The sequence below is a fragment of the Mandrillus leucophaeus genome, unplaced genomic scaffold (assembly GCF_000951045.1).
Source record: "Mandrillus leucophaeus isolate KB7577 unplaced genomic scaffold, Mleu.le_1.0 Scaffold72, whole genome shotgun sequence".
NCBI classification, from domain to species: Eukaryota; Metazoa; Chordata; class Mammalia; order Primates; family Cercopithecidae; genus Mandrillus; species Mandrillus leucophaeus.
The window spans coordinates 4548156-4552039 of record NW_012107808.1 but is presented as its reverse complement, the minus strand read 5'-3'; the positions used below and the strand labels follow the sequence as shown (position 1 = coordinate 4552039).

General features: G+C 42.6%; 1 protein-coding gene across 2 annotated transcripts in view; it reads left to right on the top strand.

Moving 5' to 3' along the window:
* IAH1 (isoamyl acetate-hydrolyzing esterase 1 homolog (S. cerevisiae)) overlaps window positions 1-3884 on the top strand; it is a 33439-nt gene that overhangs the window by 13323 nt on the left and 16232 nt on the right. The window contains exons 2-3 of one of the 2 annotated variants that reach the window (XM_011965310.1): window positions 175-227; window positions 2385-2533. The gene's annotated coding sequence lies outside the window, so the exon portion shown is untranslated. Of the gene's footprint in view, window positions 1-174; window positions 228-2384; window positions 2534-3884 lie in introns of those variants that run through there. The other variant, XM_011965311.1, reaches the window with a different exon arrangement.

Genomic DNA, 3884 nt, shown 5'->3' with positions numbered 1-3884 from the left:
CCCCTCTGCTAAAGTGCTGCCAGGTGTACTTACCTGTAATCCCCAAAATGCCTCACAGGGAGGCAATCAAAGCCAAGAAGGGAGTGCGGAGAAAACAGAAGTTGCCAATCAGAGCTGCCCTTGCTGAGATGCCCCGTTACAGTCATTAGTAATAATGGGCTTTTCTTCCTCCAGTTTTCCTTCCAGCAGGGTGGATGGGGAGCATCGCTGGCTGACAAGCTGGTCAGGTGAGAGTGGTTTCCGATACTTGAGTACTTGCAGATGGAAAATGTCTTAGGGATCCATCTTACGGATGGGTAGTTCTGAACAGAACATTTCTCCTTTGTTAATTTTGCTTGCCTTCCCTAATCATATATAGGAGAAGGAACTGAAAAAATTTAGTCTTCACTCAGTCTGACCAATTAGATATTTTAGGGTTGAGCTCTGATGGCTGGGCAGATTCAGACAAATCAAGTAAATGGCCAGTGCCTCTTTGCTGGTCAACGGCAGACAGATCTAAGTCCAGCTGCTGTGATCGCAGAGCTTGCGGTTTTACTGCCACGCCACACTGGTAGGAAGCTACTTTGCCTTTTTTTTTTGAAGTGCTGCCATGACTGAGACTCACCTTGTCACAATTCTGCCGCACTTTATTTTGGGTTTTGATGGTTTTTGTTTGTGACGGGGTTTCACTCTTGTTACATGCGTCCATGTGAAGAGACCACGAAACAGGCTTTGTGTGAGCAACAAGGCTGTTGATTCACTTGGGTGCAAGTGGGCTGAGTCTGAAAAGAGCAAAGGGAGATGGGCTGGGGCAGTTTTGTAGGATTTGGGGAGGTAGTGGAAAATTACAGTTAAAGGTGGTTATCTATTGTTAGGGGAGGGGGTCACGAGGTGCTCTGTGGGGAGCTCCTGAGACTCACTGTCCAGGGGAGGAATGTCACAAGGTCGATTGATAAGGGTGGGGCAGGAACAAATCACAATGGTGGAATGTCATCAGTTAAGGCAGGAACTAGCTGTTTCATTCCTTTTGTGGTTTATCAGTTGCTCCAGGTCACCTGGATGTATACGTGCAGGTCACAGGGGTTATGATGGCTTAGCTTGGGCTCAGACGCCCGACAACTCTCCCGCAGGCCGGAGTGCAGCATTGTGATCAGGCCTCACTGCAGCCTCCACCTCTGGGGCTAAAGCCACCATCACCTCAGCCTCCTGAGTAGCTGGGACCTACAGGCATTTGCCCCCACACCCAGCCCAGCACTTCATTGTAACGTATCGTGATTTCACTCTGTAAAATGGCTTGTCACCATTGTATCATTACAGACAAAAGCAATCTCACTTTGAAGGAAGGCTGAGTTTTGGTTAATGTTCTCCAGTTTATAAATGTCGCCTGAGAACTTTGAGTAGTGTCATAAAAAGTGTCCCCTTGTGCTGCTTTGGAGCCCACTGCCTAACGCGGCGGCCTGCAGTTCTCCACGAGTGCTCCGGCTTCTCTGCTTGGTTATGCACCTATAGGAATGTGAATACACCAAGATGAACCATATTGATTTACTAATCGTAAATTGAACCCCAGGAGTCATTTTAAGAAAACTTTATGGACAACTTTAAATATCTACAGAAGCAAAGAGTGAAATGAGCCCATCCATCCCTCCTCCTATGGATTATTCTGGATTATTCTGAAGCAAATCCCAAATCATATCATTTTACCAAGACTAAGAAAACAAGGGTCCCTCTTACGTGACTGGTATTCTCTGAGGGGTTTTAAACCTACTTCCTGTTCCTTAACTGTTCTCACTTGACATGTGAGGAAGGCTCACAGCACGCCCAGGGTCACGCCTAGTCACAGATGGAGCCAAGAATAAATCCAGACAACCCGGCTTTTCCCTCCCCCCCCATTACACCTACAGCACCGTGAATCCAACTATTTTTAAGAAGGAAACAAAAAGCCTACTAATGAACCGGTTTAAGTTAAAACACAATGAATACTAAAACTAATCAAAACCAGAAATCTCAAATATTCTATAGACTATTTAAATATAAACTAAACTAAGTTCCAGGATATTAGTGACTTTACCTGAGATACTTGCTGAGATTATCTTTTGTGAACTCCATTTTAAAAGCACCCACTATACCATGCTTGAAGTCAAATAGGCTGTAGACTTCATCACAGCCCCTTTATATAAAATTACTCCTCTCATGGAGGAGTATAGCGTATTTACGTATATCTTTGAAAGGCTTAAGATTAGCATGCTTCAACTATGTTCTTGCTCCTATCAAAGTGAAACCTGGGAGTGGCTTAGAGACATGTGACGGGCTCAGAATCCCAGAGAGCACACCCTCACTAAAGGCTGGTTACTGGGACCATAAACACTTCTTGCCCACAATTCATCTTTTAAAATTTTTTGTTTCAGAAAATGTGATGTTCTGAATCGTGGATTCTCAGGTTACAATACCAGATGGGCCAAAATTATCCTTCCAAGATTAATCAGGAAAGGAAATAGCTTGGACATCCCAGTAGCAGTTACAATTTTCTTTGGGGCCAATGACAGTGCATTAAAAGGTAAAAGCATTTTTTATGTTCTTCTAGCTCACTTTTAATCATTTTTATGTTACAGCAAACTTACATTTAATACACTTTTTTCAACTGTTTACTTTCTCCCAATAGATACAGTTTTGCCAAGCTTATGAGTTCCTTGAGTTTATATGTATTCCTGGCTTTAACGCTGGTGGATTTTATTCTCAACCTGGTTTCTACATGCCTCGGTTGCTGGCAGTCCTAATCTTGCAAACACTTAAATATTTTCTAGTCTGTTAGTGCTATGCTAGGTTTCTAATGTTTTTCTCTTTAGTTGATGCATGTGCCAGCAGAACTGATGCGGCTGGTGGAGTGTCTTAGGGAGGGTGTCTCAGGGGAGCAGCCACCCTGACCTCAGTTAGGCTTGAATCCTGGGCAGCGGTTGAGTGTGGGTTTGGAAAAGGAGATGGTCTCTGCTTGATTGCTGAAGAATTGCTGCTGTGACTAGAGGAAAGCTAGCTGTGTAAGAGGCCTTTCTTCCCTTTCTACTCTTGAAAAAAGCCTTCTGCATTCTATAAACAAAAACCAGCCTTTGTTTTGGGAAGTGAGGTAGTCATCTTCCAGAAATTTCGTTTGTGCCCCTACTTGTGCCACAGAAGTGGTGTGGTCTGCTGTTCACAGGCACGCTGGGAGGCATCTGCGTTGAGGCTGGACATGAAGGAACACAGCTGCAGTAAGAGAAATTCTTGCTGCCTGCGAGAAAGATTATCTAGATTACAGGCATCGGGAGACCCTGCACGGTAACCATTCTATTTGGGAAGAAATTAATCTTCACTTTCTATCTTGTACCAAAAACCGTAAGAAAATTCAAAACAATTTGTTAAAAAGATGCGTTCTTATCAAATTTAGGAAAAGGAAAAACATTTCCTAAGTATAAGAGCAGTGGAAGAAGCCACAGAGGAAAAACAGGTTTACAAAATAAACTTAAAATAGCTTAGGCTAGGAAAAAACTGAAAAAGAAAATGATGTGTGTTAAGGAAAATATCCAAAAAATGTGGCAGACAAGACTAATGTCTTTAGTGTAGAAATCAATAAGAAAAATACTAACTCCAATAGAAAGTATAGGCAAAGGACAGGAACAGATAAAAGGAGAAATTTAACAGCAAATACATATTTGAAAATGTGTGAAAACTTAAAAAATGTCAATTAAAACAAGGTATTTTGATTTTTGACTCATAGGAGTAAAGCAATATGAAGCAGTAATACATATAGCTGACAGGCATGAAATAAGATTGGAACACTTACGTTCCTGGTGAGAATAGCTTGTAATCCTCTGGAAAGCTGTGAGGCGGTATGCGCCAAGGGACTGCCCACGTGTAGAAATTCAGCCTAAGGA